Source organism: Lissotriton helveticus, chromosome 8 (assembly GCF_964261635.1).
Source record: "Lissotriton helveticus chromosome 8, aLisHel1.1, whole genome shotgun sequence".
NCBI classification, from domain to species: domain Eukaryota; kingdom Metazoa; phylum Chordata; class Amphibia; order Caudata; family Salamandridae; genus Lissotriton; species Lissotriton helveticus.
The window spans coordinates 817,898,171-817,913,480 of NC_136069.1; positions in this window are offsets into that span (position 1 = coordinate 817,898,171).

Genomic DNA, 15,310 nt, shown 5'->3' on the forward strand with positions numbered 1-15,310 from the left:
CGAATTTCCTGATTGGTTTTTCCGATGTAGAGTAACCCACACGGACAGGTAATGCCATAGACGACATATTTGGTTCTGCAATTGCTGAAACTGTCATGTTTCCATGATATCCCATGGTGCTGAAAAAGCGATCCCTCGATAGTCAATTCGCAGCAGAGACAAGTGCCACATTTGTGGTGGCCTGTGATGGGTGGTAATCCCATCATCTGTCTTAGCGATGGCTGTTTGTCTTTTTTTATTCCTGCCCTTATCACATGATTAGCCACGCTGCTTTCCTTTTTGAATGCGAATAACGGTGGAACTTGCAGGCTGTTATCCAAGTTTTTCACGAGATGCCAATTTTGTAGGATGATTTTTTTGAGGTTATTGGCGTTAGGACAGTAGGTGGTTACACAGACTTGCCTATTTGAAATAGATTTATTTTTCCTTTCGAGGAGACTTTCCCTCGGGGTCCATCTGGCCCTCTTCATGGAGTTTCGGACAAGTTTTTTGGGGTATCCCCTGTCACATAATTTGGATACAAGGTTTGCAGCATGAAATTTGTAGTCCTCCTGTAATGAGCAGTTTCTACGAATTCGTAGAAATTGCCCGTAGGGTAAATTTTCCTTTAGGCTTCGCGGGTGATTACTTGAAAAAAGTAATGCCTTATTCCTGTCAGTGGGTTTAGTGAAAAGTGATGTAACTAGTGTACCTTCTAGCGGAAAAACTTCAACATCCAGAAAGGAAATTTTTTCGGCTGAATGTGATATACTAAACTGTATATCTGATGTTCTGTTGTTGAGCCAGTTGAAAAATGATATCAAACTTTCTTCACCTCCAGTCCAAATCATAAAGACATCGTCTATAAAACGCCACCATGTGGTGATGTGTTCTTTAAAAGGGTTGTTATTATGGATGTACTTTTCTTCATAGAGTGACATAAATAATACTGCCAACTCCGGCGCAAAGGGACAACCCATGGCCACCCCCTTTGTTTGGAGGAAAAAGTCGTTTCCGAAACTGAAATAGTTCTTTTTTAAGGCAAAAGATGCCAAATCCACAAGAAATTTTGTAGGTACCTGGACAGGTCTCGGTCGTAGGTCCAGGAAATATTCCAAAACTGCCACAGCCTCATCCTGAGGTATTTGTGTGTAGAGCTGGGTAACATCCAAAGTTACAAGTAGATCTTTTGCTTTTTCAAATTTGATGCCTTCCAGCTTAGTAATAAAGTCCGTTGTGTCTTTTAAATAAGAGACAACTAAGTCCATGAATTGTTTTAGAAAACAGTCTACATACTTTGCAACTGGTTCCAAAAGGGAATCACAACCCGCCACAATTGGTCTGCCTGGTGGTTTTGTTTGATGTTTGTGGACCTTTGGGAGGACATAAAAAAGTGGTACTTTGGGATGTTTATTTCGTAAGTATTCCAGCTCTTTAGGACCTAGGAAGCCTGCCTCAAAACCTTCTTGTAAGATGGGAAACAGAAGGTTTTGGAATTCTAGTGTGGGATCTTTACTAATCTTGCGGTAACACGTGTGGTCATTTAGCTGCCTCAATACTTCAGTAGTATAGTCATTGGTGTCCCAAATGACAATCGATCCGCCCTTATCGGCTTGTTTAATCGTAATTGTGTTGTCATTTCTTAGCGTTGAGAGGGCATTTGTTTCATCCTTAGAAATGTTAAATTTCACAAACTTTTTTTGTTTCTCCATGTCCGTAATGGCTGAGAGGACAGTTCTTTCGAAGGTTACTACTTCCTTTGGTACTTTGTGCCCAGGAGGACAGAATGTGGATTTTTTCCGTAGTCCAGTGACTTCTGAAGGTGTAGAAGAGGGATTGTCCGCAAAAAATGTAGTGAGGCGCAATTTACGACAGAATTCAATGAACTCAGTTTTCATTTTGACAAAGTCCGTATTTTTTGATGGCACAAAAGATAATCCTTTGGATAAAATACTTTCTTCGGCTGTTGTCAGTATCCTATTTGAGAGATTAAAGATCGGGGAGACTGCTAGTTTTTGTACTGTTTTTGGCGGGTTGTCATTTCCCACGGTTGGTTGTAACGTTGTCTCCCTCTGGAGCTCGTTTGGCCCGTCCTAAAAAAGAGTTTGAAGACTGTCCTTGGGGCTGTTGCATTTGGTTCCATTTGCGATTTTTATTATTGCTTGGTCTACTGTTATTAGTATCGCTATCGTCCCCTGAGGAAGAGGTGTCCGAGAATGTGATGAACTTGTTGCGGGATCTACCTCGATTGTCAGACAGATATCTCCTAGAATCTACCTTGGTGTAAAAATCCGGTTGGAGAAACGGGTACACGTTCTCGATTCTAAAATTCTTTTTATCTTTCTCAAATTGATTAGATTTTTGAGTTATAGTGAAACTAGAATTTTAGAATTGAGAACGTGTACCCGTTTCTCCAACCGGATTTTTACACCAAGGTAGATTCTAGGAGATATCTGTCTGACAATCGAGGTAGATCCCGCAACAAGTTCATCACATTCTCGGACACCTCTTCCTCAGGGGACGATAGCGATACTAATAACAGTAGACCAAGCAATAATAAAAATCGCAAATGGAACCAAATGCATCAGCCCCAAGGACAGTCTTCAAACTCTTTTTTAGGACGGGGCCAAACGAGCTCCAGAGGGAGACAACGTTACAACCAACCGTGGGAAATGACAACCCGCCAAAAACAGTACAAAAACTAGCAGTCTCCCCGATCTTTAATCTCTCAAATAGGATACTGACAACAGCCGATGAAAGTATTTTATCCAAAGGATTATCTTTTGTGCCATCAAAAAATACGGACTTTGTCAAAATGAAAACTGAGTTCATTGAATTCTGTCGTAAATTGCGCCTCACTACATTTTTTGCGGACAATCCCTCTTCTACACCTTCAGAAGTCACTGGACTACGGAAAAAATCCACATTCTGTCCTCCTGGGCACAAAGTACCAAAGGAAGTAGTAACCTTCGAAAGAACTGTCCTCTCAGCCATTACGGACATGGAGAAACAAAAAAAGTTTGTGAAATTTAACATTTCTAAGGATGAAACAAATGCCCTCTCAACGCTAAGAAATGACAACACAATTACGATTAAACAAGCCGATAAGGGCGGATCGATTGTCATTTGGGACACCAATGACTATACTACTGAAGTATTGAGGCAGCTAAATGACCAAACGTGTTACCGCAAGATTAGTAAAGATCCCACACTAGAATTCCAAAACCTTCTGTTTCCCATCTTACAAGAAGGTTTTGAGGCAGGCTTCCTAGGTCCTAAAGAGCTGGAATACTTACGAAATAAACATCCCAAAGTACCACTTTTTTATGTCCTCCCAAAGGTCCACAAACATCAAACAAAACCACCAGGCAGACCAATTGTGGCGGGTTGTGATTCCCTTTTGGAACCAGTTGCAAAGTATGTAGACTGTTTTCTAAAACAATTCATGGACTTAGTTGTCTCTTATTTAAAAGACACAACGGACTTTATTACTAAGCTGGAAGGCATCAAATTTGAAAAAGCAAAAGATCTACTTGTAACTTTGGATGTTACCCAGCTCTACACACAAATACCTCAGGATGAGGCTGTGGCAGTTTTGGAATATTTCCTGGACCTACGACCGAGACCTGTCCAGGTACCTACAAAATTTCTTGTGGATTTGGCATCTTTTGCCTTAAAAAAGAACTATTTCAGTTTCGGAAACGACTTTTTCCTCCAAACAAAGGGGGTGGCCATGGGTTGTCCCTTTGCGCCGGAGTTGGCAGTATTATTTATGTCACTCTATGAAGAAAAGTACATCCATAATAACAACCCTTTTAAAGAACACATCACCACATGGTGGCGTTTTATAGACGATGTCTTTATGATTTGGACTGGAGGTGAAGAAAGTTTGATATCATTTTTCAACTGGCTCAACAACAGAACATCAGATATACAGTTTAGTATATCACATTCAGCCGAAAAAATTTCCTTTCTGGATGTTGAAGTTTTTCCGCTAGAAGGTACACTAGTTACATCACTTTTCACTAAACCCACTGACAGGAATAAGGCATTACTTTTTTCAAGTAATCACCCGCGAAGCCTAAAGGAAAATTTACCCTACGGGCAATTTCTACGAATTCGTAGAAATGGCTCATTACAGGAGGACTACAAATTTCATGCTGCAAACCTTGTATCCAAATTATGTGACAGGGGATACCCCAAAAAACTTGTCCGAAACTCCATGAAGAGGGCCAGATGGACCCCGAGGGAAAGTCTCCTCGAAAGGAAAAATAGATCTATTTCAAATAGGCAAGTCTGTGTAACCACCTACTGTCCTAACGCCAATAACCTCAAAAAAATCATCCTACAAAATTGGCATCTCGTGAAAAACTTGGATAACAGCCTGCAAGTTCCACCGTTATTCGCATTCAAAAAGGAAAGCAGCGTGGCTAATCATGCGATAAGGGCAGGAATAAAAAAAGACAAACAGCCATCGCTAAGACAGATGATGGGATTACCACCCATCACAGGCCACCACAAATGTGGCACTTGTCTCTGCTGCGAATTGACTATCGAGGGATCGCTTTTTCAGCACCATGGGATATCATGGAAACATGACAGTTTCAGCAATTGCAGAACCAAATATGTCGTCTATGGCATTACCTGTCCGTGTGGGTTACTCTACATCGGAAAAACCAATCAGGAAATTCGAACCCGAATCACCCAACATAAATCCAGAATAAAAAATGGGATTGACACCGCCCCATTGGTCAACCACTGGAAACGCTGTAACCACTTGCTAAGTGATCTCAAATGGACTGTGATCTCGCGTGTCGAAAAAGACGCCCGAGGGGGAGATATGGATCAGAAATTATCCAAAAGGGAAGCCTACCTAATTGTAAAATATGATACAGCTGTCAAAGGATTAAACGAGATATCAGAGATCTCTAAACTTTAATTTAGGAAAGTCGCCTGTTTCTACCATGGTATATGGTTAGACAATTGCTGTGTATGACGCTACAGATGCGCTGTTGGATTCTTGCTGAGGGAGCCCTTCGCGGCTTGTCTCTGTGCCACGCATGCGCACCAGAGTATCATTTATTGAGGAGCCTGCAAGGTACACCACACTCTACGCATGCGCGGGAGATTAGTTCCAGCGGGGACGCCGATTCATCGAAACCTGCAGAGCTCTAAACCGGTAAGCCTGGGTAGGATTGGTATGTTTTATATACATGCCTACAAACATCTGGCACATGGAATAAACAAGCCTTCTATTCTTCTTGTCTAACAGAGGCTGTTACCAAAAATTGTGTTGGATTTTTACAACCATCGTTCCTGTTCAAGGACGTATTTTCTCACGATCCTCTGGTAAGAGATCTTCCGCTTTATGTCCACGCATGAGCACCGACTCCGGTCTCGCTAGTACACTAAATGGACGTTGCTCTTTTACAGGCTCCCCATTCCATCTCTACTTGAACTCGCAACCCTACAGATACTCTCAAGGTAAATTTAACTCTGGACAGTGGCTAGCTCAATCCTCTTTGATTTCTTCACCATACTTACGTAGCCCCTTGTATGTTGTTTTTTTCATCACACAGGCTTTTCCTTTCTCCGGATATGCTCCATAGTGGTAAGCTGAAGGCTTCTTGGGTGGCAATGCATTGGAGCATCTTGATATATTACTATACATAGTTTTTAGAGACACACAATAGAAATTTTTCTTTCTCTCTTTTTTTAGAATCATTTGGCCCTGACGAAAATCCCTGTCAAACCCTGGGGATTTGAAACGCGTAGGCCGTCCCATGTCCAGTGTCTGCTTCTTTCACATTGGTGTTGTCCCGTAGTGTGAACAGAGTGACACATTACTGGCTTACAAAAAATTGTTGTATATAGTGTTTCTGATTTGACATTTAATTCTGCTGATTTATTTTTGATTTACATCTGTAAATATAATTGTGTATATATTTGTATAGACTGCAGCAGACCTAATACATCACACGATTATTTATTTCTATCTAGTCGTGGGTGTATTTGTTTTTGTACGTGTTTTGTGTATGATTGGTAAGGTATGATTGTGATATGACTGGATTTAGTATGTATGTTGGATTTTAATATTCCATTGATTTTTTCTGTCCACAATTTCTCTAGTGTACTCAAAAAATGTTGCTTTTGTTCAAACTGTATATGATTGATACAAATATACCCCTGTTTTTTTGACTGAGATATTCGAATAAAAGGCTACTTATAAGCACATCCCAGCTTGGATAAACTTTCTTTGCTCTGGTGGCAAACTCTTTGTTAACCAAATATCAGTATAGGCAATTGTTCTTCGTTGATATGGAATGGTTCTATGACACACCTGTGTCATTTGTCCTCCAATGCATTGAGTTAGCTCTCACGAGGAACTTTTTTGAGTACAAAGGACAACTGTACTTACAGACGTCTGGGACATCCATGGGGGCTACATTTGCTCCGAGCCTGGCCTGCATTTATGTGGGCCAGTTTGAGGAGAATGTGATTTATCATCCCTCCAATCCGTTCCTAAGTAACATCCAGGAATGGAGACGATATATAGATGATGTCCTCTGTATCTGGACAGGTACAGAGGACCGGTTACGTCTATTTCTTGATTGGTTGAATCAAGCTCATGAAAGCCTACGCTTCACCTGGTCAATCAGCAACAGTAAGGCAGTATATCTGGATGTGGATATATCAGTGGAGGAGAATAAGCTGGTCACCACGGTCCACCAAAAAGACACGGATAGAAACTCTCTCCTACACTACCACTCATTTCATCCACGCTCCCTCAGAGATAACCTGCCGGTAGGTCCGTTTCTTCGATACCGCAGGAACTGCTCCACAACTGAGGCATACGTGGACCAGTCCGCTGGTTTGGTCAACAGGTTAAAGCAGAGGCAGTATCCGAACAGAGTTATCAAACATGCACGCAAGAGGGCTCTGAATACCCCACGCGATGCCCTGCTTGAACGTAATGTAAAAATCATTCATCCGTGCTTACCTGTTGTGACCACTTTTGACCCACTGTCCACAAAAATTAGACAGATTATCCGTAGACATTGGACCATATTGGACACTCCTAATGACAAGATGCCAGTTCCTCGCTTTGCATTCAAAAGGGCAGCCAACCTGCGCGACAAGTTGGTACATACGAGGAATGTGACTATCAGCCCGGAAATTAAGACCATTCCGGCGGGCCATTATCCTTGCGGTGGGTGCTCTGTGTGCCCACTTACCACCGCTACTAAAGAGATCACATTACACAATGGCAAGACCTGGTACCTGACCAAATTCAGTAACTGCAATACCACACATGTTATTTATAGAATTACTTGCAGTTGTGGGTTGCAGTATATAGGTCTCACCACACGTAAAGTGAAAGTGCGCATTCAGGAGCATCTCAGCGCCATTCGAGCCAAGAAACTCACCACACGTTTGGTACAGCACTTCACTGAAAAAAATCATGGGCAGAGTGACTTAAAATGGACAGTATTGGAGAAGGTGGTGGGCAACACACACAACCTAGATGCAATACTGGCAAGGAAGGAAGCACGATGGATCTATCTAGAGAAGGCAGACAAAGAGGGTCTTAACGATTCCATTAAATGGAACAAAGTGAGCAGACGTTAGACACTGGGGGTAACCCCCGTAGATCCTGTAAACAACATATATGTGGCCCCCTTTAACAAGCCCTCCATTATTGTGTGATCCAAGCCTTTGTTTGGTTACTATATACTGTTTGGGGCATTTTTCTAAAAAACCTGCATTGAGATTGGGACGTCTGACAGTATCAGTAATTTTGGCATTAACGTAGCTCCCCCTGCCTCTGTCATTTTCACGATTCTAAACCCCATAGACTGCCCTCATAGCACTTCCATTCATGTACTGGGTGGTTTGATACCAGTTTACACGGCGCCTGTCCTTTTTAGCGCTGGCACTCTTGATTGGCTTGACTAACCCAGGACCTATAACAATGTTCTGAATAGAAGGTCCAATGTTGATTGCTACTTGCGCAGTATGAATAAAGTTAGGTGATCGTATTCACCCCGAGTCTGACTTCATTACTTTCTAAAGATGGCCGCCACGTTAAGTGATGGGCGGAGCCCCGGCCGGGGTACTTCCGCGTCCCAATCCAGGTTTGGATTGTGAGACGTCGGAAGTGCCGGAGGGACTCGGCAGCGGTATGTGGTAACCGTGCTCGGTTGCACTCGGTCCTGGCCCAGTTGCTAAGAATTCAAACCGGTACTGGTAGGCACCCCCGCTCGGGTGTTCACCTAGAGCGGTGGGCGTTTTTCTCCTCTTAATAACTTCACAAACCTGGCAGGTGATCGGCATCCCCGCGTGGCTATGGGTTAAACTTGCAGACAACTCATCCCCCCACCAGTTTTTACATTACCAATCTGGTGATGTCAGTAACATACCGTCACCTGTTTTCCAGGTTGTAACACAATTGTGGCGGTTGTCACCACTGGATAACTTGATGGCACACTTTAGAAATAACATAGGGAGTCTTTCCCGCCCCACGAGTACCTTGGAATAACGAATATAACTGTGGACATCATGATGTATGAAATTAGATTGCTATATGTTTTTATATAGGTGACTCACATCGAGGAGTCCCCAAGACGGATTCGTGATCTTTTGACACGCCGTCCTTCTGATGCTCGACGGTATATCCAGTATTTGCGAGCATAAGGTAATTGCAGCGATCTGCTGCCACTAGCTTTAGTGTGATGTGTGCACAGGCCTTTATTGACTCACCATCTGACTACTGCTGTGCTCTGTTTTTAAATGTGTGTGTGTGTACAGGTTCCCATATGAAAAATGGAGGATTAAGAATAGAGACCCAACCATTTGCCCTGACGAAATTGCCAATGACAAGGCAATGAAACATGTCGGTCCAGTCATAACAATGAATGGTATCAATTTAACCATTTTTTAGAAGGTGAAGCTTGGCAGCACCAGAATAAAATTGATTCAGCCAGCCAAACCTCACCATTTTATATTTTATGTTTGTCGGTGTTGGGTGTAGGTACTTGTTAACCTTTTCTTGAACACTTTTCTCTGTCCTACCAGGTAGTGTATTTCTACACTCCCTCTCTGTCTCTCTATTCTGTTTTGTGCACATTCTTCTTGCACTTTTTTCATCCTCCCAGCAGGGAAAGTAACCGATGATGAGAAGTGGGTAGACCGGTCATTTGTAGACCGGGAACCCCCTCGGGTGTCACGTCCGTGAGGTACTTTCCTTGCTCTCACACATATTTTCTTTATGTGCTGTATCCTGTACACAATTCTTTTTGTATATCTTAAGGCGTGTCCAGACCTGTAACACAGCACTGGCTTAATCTAGCCGCTTGGTGAGCCAATATGAGGTATGGCCCCGTGAGTTACGTAGTCTGAGATTTATAGCATGCAGGCTGAATTGGGCTTTTTGTTTCAGATTTGTTGAGTGGGGGGCTGCCCTAGATAGCCTTTCTTCCCCTTTCATCCCCTTTTGATTGGTTCCATTTAAACTCCGCAGACTCTGTGACTGAATTTCAGAACACCATGGTTCACATTCAGAGGTGGATGAACCTGAACCACCTTAAACTGAACCGGGGCAAGACAGAACTGATCTTGCCCAGGAAAAGTGAACTCAGTTGGGGCATCAACTTTTGGCCACCTGACTTGGGGGTTCCGCCCATCAAATCCCTTAAGGTCAAGAGCCTAGGGGTGACTCTTAGTGAAGATCTGTCACTCAAAGGTCAGGTTGGGGCGGTGGTATCCTCAAGTTTCTTTCAACTTAGAAGGATAAAAAAAATAGCTCACATACTGACACATACTGCACCTATTCAAGTAAATATTGCCCTTGTCCTGTCCAGACTGGATTTCTCAAACAGTCTTTAGTTGCGACTCCCAGCGGGTCAGCTAAAAAGATTACAACTCGGTCAGAACCAGGCGGCCAGACTTATTTGTAAACAACCTAAATGGCAGTTTGTCAGACCTGGCCTACAAAAATTACACTGGCTACCTGTGGCTCAAAGGGTTGAGTTTAAGGCAGGCTGCATCATTTTTAAGGCTTTGCAGAGTAAGGGTCCCGAATTCATTAGGAAAATGGTACTCAAATATGCCCGCTCACGTAACCTTCGGTCCGCTCACAAAGATCTGTTAGTAGTTCCTCTGTTTAAGAAGAAACGGCAGGGTAGCAGCTGCTTCCACTTTCTAGCTGCGACCCTCTGGAACTCCCTACCACTGCCTTTAAGACAATGTGAAGACCTTCTTACTTTCAGATGTTCTCTCAAGACGTGGTTATTCAGACAGGCTTACCCATAGAGTAGTGTGTTGTGTGTCCTATAGAGCATTTGTGTTGTGTCTTCCACCCCGATAGCGCCATGAGGCCCATGGGCGTACGAGCGCTTAAGAAATAAATATTAACATAACATAACATAACGCCGGTCCCCTGCTGCAGTGTCGCCCCAGGGGAGCTCCGCCGCCCAGGCCAGCGCCCTCCGCCTCCCGAGCCTACCGCATCCGGCCGCCAGTTCGGGCTCTCCTTGCCTCCGATACAAGCCCCCGCACTCGGCCGTCGGAGCACCGTCTGTGCAGCAGATGGGTCCCAGCAATGGCCACCGCGCCAATGCACTCCCCACAACGCTGCTTCCCGATCTCAGCGGCGGCCGGCCCTAATCTGTGTACTCCCATCTCGGCGTCAGCGGGCCGCCATCTTCGATCCGGCTCCGCGATGTTCCAAGGCTAGCCGATCCACTTATGCCGCTTAGTTTAGCGCCTCCGTGCACAATGTTTCTTCTCCCCAAGGTATGTCGGAACCTTCAGCATCCCTTCGGTGTCTGAAACGGGACTTTTGGAGTCCGTTTTCATGCCGGATTTCGATCGGAGCAGCAGAAGCGCCCGACTTACTCGGCCATGCTGTTGTGCATGATAAATGTTGATATATAAATGCCTTATCTGTAACGGAATATATGCAACTGCAATTCTGAATGTGACAAGTTTGACTTCAATAAAAATGTTAAACAAAAAATAGTATCATTAAAGAAAGCAAAAGTCATTAGAATCAAGGGAATTAGCATTATTATTATTATTATTATTATTATTTATTTTATAGAGCGCATAGTCACCCAGAGGTATCCCAGCGCTAGGAACCCTAACTCTACATTTCAGCGGGCCACGAAGGAGACAGAAAGTGAAAGGGGGGGAAGGGGTGGGGGGTGGGGAAGGAGACTCGGAGAAGTGGGAGGGCAAGAACATTAGGGAAAGAGATGCTTCTTTAGCAGCTTCCTGAAGCGCAGATATTGTGATTCACGTCGTAGGTCGCGGGGGAGCGAGTTCCACAGGCGTGCAACTTGGACCGAGAAACGTCTTCCTCCTGATCGAGCTTTCTTGAATCTAGGGGTGTTAATAAAGTTTTCTGTGTCTGAAAGAATGCAAAATGGCATGTGCCTTTATGAAAATAACCAGGCAAATTTGGTAAATAATTAAATTGATAGTAAATAGGCCTAAATTAAGAAAAGACCATGTGCATTTAGCCCTCTCTAAGCAGCAGGCTCTTTCCCAAATAAAACAAAAAAAGGAGAGGTTTCCTGATACGATTATAGGCAGGATGGACGGGAATGATACAGAACTGAGCAACCCACTGAGGGGGCAAAGAATTGCCACCTGCCTTAGCTAATATGGGTACAGAAATATCTCGCTACAATGTATACAATACATTGAAAACCAGCGTGGATCGAGACTTCAAATACCCTTCATTATATTGTAGATCCTTTTGTAGTATATTGGATCAATCAATTATATCAAAAAATATAGAATATACAATAAATAGTAAATATATACATGAATGTGCCGTTATCATAACAAATTTCTTATTTTTTGTATCTGTTTATCCTTTTTATCTCCTTTATCACCTTATTGTTCTCTCACTCACACCACATTAATTCGTACTCATTCATTCAAACCACACATTTCTCACATTCAACATCTATGTTTGCACCACTTAAGGCAGAGAATCATGTGAAGATCAATATATACGACACGGATGAAGGAAGAAAGGACACATATAATTTAAAAAGATTCAAATATAGAAAAAAATATATAGTTTCATCAGTCCATAGAATCAAACCATAGGTGTCATGCATATTTTTTTGTCACAGAACAGTTTGATGTATATAGAATACCAGTATTGGTGATGCTTGTCTATATATTAATGAGGACTTTTCTTCAGGCTTGATTCCTAAGAAAAGGGGTGAATGAACCTGTGCCAACGCGCGTTTCGGTAGAGACAGGGCACCATAGTTTCCTCTCAATAATATGTAGACACAGGGAAAGGGGAATCCTGAGTTTGTGCTTTTCCAGACCAAGCACTCTTTAAAAATGCCTAACAGTATGAATGATATGTGAATACTACACCTTGTAGTCCCCTTTACCTTATGTAACATTTTCTATACACTGATTTACATGTAAGATTTATTGTCTCTGTATGTGTGTGATGTAAAGTGCCCTCACATCCTACAATGGTATGAGAGATGCTATAAAACAAATGAAATACATGTGACAGAGGGGCTAATCCTTCAATATAAAATACTAAGGGCCAGATGTACAACCCGTTTTAATATGCGCAAGCGGGTTCGCGAACCCGTTTGCAACATGCAAAAACCTATTGGGCCAATTTACATAGCCTATTTCGCGAGTCGCAATTTTGTTAGGACTCGCTAAATAGGTTTTGCAACTTGCTATTTGGAAGGGGCATTCCCTTCCAAAATAGCGAGTCTCAAAACCATGTACAAATGTTTTGCAACTGCAAATGTGGTTGCAAAACACTCGCAATTACCACCTGCTTTAAGTAGATGGTAATGCATTCGCAAATGGGAAGGGGTCCCCAGGGGGCCCCTTCCCCTCTGCTAATGCATTCACATTTTTTTTAATGGCAGGCAGTGGTCCCAGGGATTAACGCCTGCCCTTAAAAAATTAAACGAAAACGTTTCATTTACTTTTTTTTTAAAATGCATTTAAAAAAAGAAAAATCTCCCTTATTTAAAAGCAGTCCCAGACATGGTGGTCTGCTGAGCCCAGCAGGGCACCATCCCTGGGAGGGCCGGCAATTCCAATGGGCTCGCAAATTACAAGAGGTTCAATAATATTAATGAGCCTCGCAATTTGCGACCCCATTGGGAATCCCAAACAGTGTTAAACACACTGTTGTACATTTCATTTAGCTCCTCGCAATCTGCCACTTGCAATGTGTCACCAATTGCGAGGCGCTAAATGAAATGGTCGTACATCTGGCCCCAAAATCCTTAGTACTTGTTATGTGTGCACACGTTTTTTTTTCTCGAATTACTGTTTTAATATTTGAAATTTAACTCATACAAATTGCTTGGGGGTCCCCAGCTTCCAGTGGTGACTCAATGAGGGTCCTCAGGAGTCAAAAGTTTTTTAACCACTGTTCTAGACAAACAAAACATAAAAATGAATAGAATGGTTTTGCATAAATGGGCAGCAATAAAACTTGTGCAACAAACCAATCTGCTGAATTCAAAACACATACTTGCACATTATCTTCACTGGCTGTTGTACAGAAGAAATTATACATTGTATTAATGGAAAAACACAAGAAAACAAAGAACTGCTTCTCCACATTCATAACAATGGAGGTTTAGCTAACAGCCTTGCAATTTTACAGAATAAGTATATCTCTTCCTGAGGAAGCTAGAGATAAGTTACACATTCACACGCAGGTACAGAGTCATAGTTTGCAGCTGAATTTGGATGATTTTTATTTAAAAAAATGATGCACATGAACGAGTGTAGCTCATGCACAACAAATAAACATGCCCTTTTCTGAAATTAGCCAAGCACTCTTGTTAATGTTGGCTAGTTGTGCTAACTAAACTAAACCTATATTGAGCACCTTTTCTTATAAAATATTTTACTTTCACAGCTGCTTTCGGCAGGACACAATGTATTCAAACTCACTGGTGGATAGTGTTTCTTACTATTCTGGCATGAATAATCAGCTTGGCATTTCAGTGAGTGTTTGAGCACATTATCCTGTTTCTGTAGCTTGCTCTGCGAATATGCCACGTTACCTTGCATGCTTTTTTAACACATGCCATTACAACGCGATCATTAAAATGACTGCGTTGTAACAACGCATGCCATTACTCCACATGTCGGACCAACGACTTGCTCTTGGGGGGGCGCGGGATGTTGGAATAGTATAATTTATTCCAACTCCAGTCTGGGCAGCAGTAGGGAAGGTGCTGGATTTTTAATCCAACACCTTCTGACCCCTAGAGCAAGTTTTTGTTCAGACTTACGGACTAATGGCATACTTTGTAACAACGCGGCAGTTGTAACAACCGCGTTGTAATGGCATGCGGTGTTCCGGTCCTTCTCAACTATCTATGTCATCTTGTTGATATTCAGAATGGCTCAAGTCGTACAGGTGAGTATTCCAACCTTGTGGTGTTTTAGTTTCAGCCCATACCTATCCATATTTTTTTGTGAATATCAACAGTAAAAATCCATATTTATTTTGGTTTTGCAACACTGTGAATCAGCAAATAGTTGAAGTCAACATTTGATTAACCAATCAGCTTGATCATAATTTTAGTAGTATACACAGGCAGAAAGGGGTTGGCACTTGACCAAAAAAAAGTTTGGGAAAGCCAATCACTCATCCTTTTAAAGCTGATGCCTATTAGCTTTATCAATGCTTTTTATTATTATAATGTTTAGGTCAGGCACTAGCCAAGACCTTTTGACTTTACTAAAATTATATGTAAATTATACTTACTTTCACCCAGCTCTCTCCATCAAATGGTCTATTATCATGTCACTTATATTTTTTGATCCACCCACTGGAGTACACAGAATGGGGCAGTGGTTCGGCCCACTTCAGTCACTGGCTAACTTCACTGAGGGACTGAATTCTACCCTTTCAAAAGTAGCCCTCCGCACACAAAGTAGTTTTCTAAAGTTACAGGGACTACAACGTCAATGTATGCATTTTGATACCCAAAATGTTTTTGGGAAATGTGTGCTTTTTGAGACCAAAAAATTACTTTGGTAATTGGGCAATGCTTTTTAGATTGATGTGGTCCAACAATAAATATTAAAAAAAAGAATTACACAAAAAAAAAAAGACCGGGACTGGCAAAAGGCTGGTGGTTAGCCGAACATGTGGCAACTGTACTGGCAGACAATGCAGGACCTACTGGGTTTGCCAATGCTTATTAAGTTATGTCTGCTAATTCCAGGTCCTTTGTTTAGTCATTAACTGTGGGAAGCATGTGTATTGTTGTAACACACGAGCTTTGTTACCAAAAATTACATC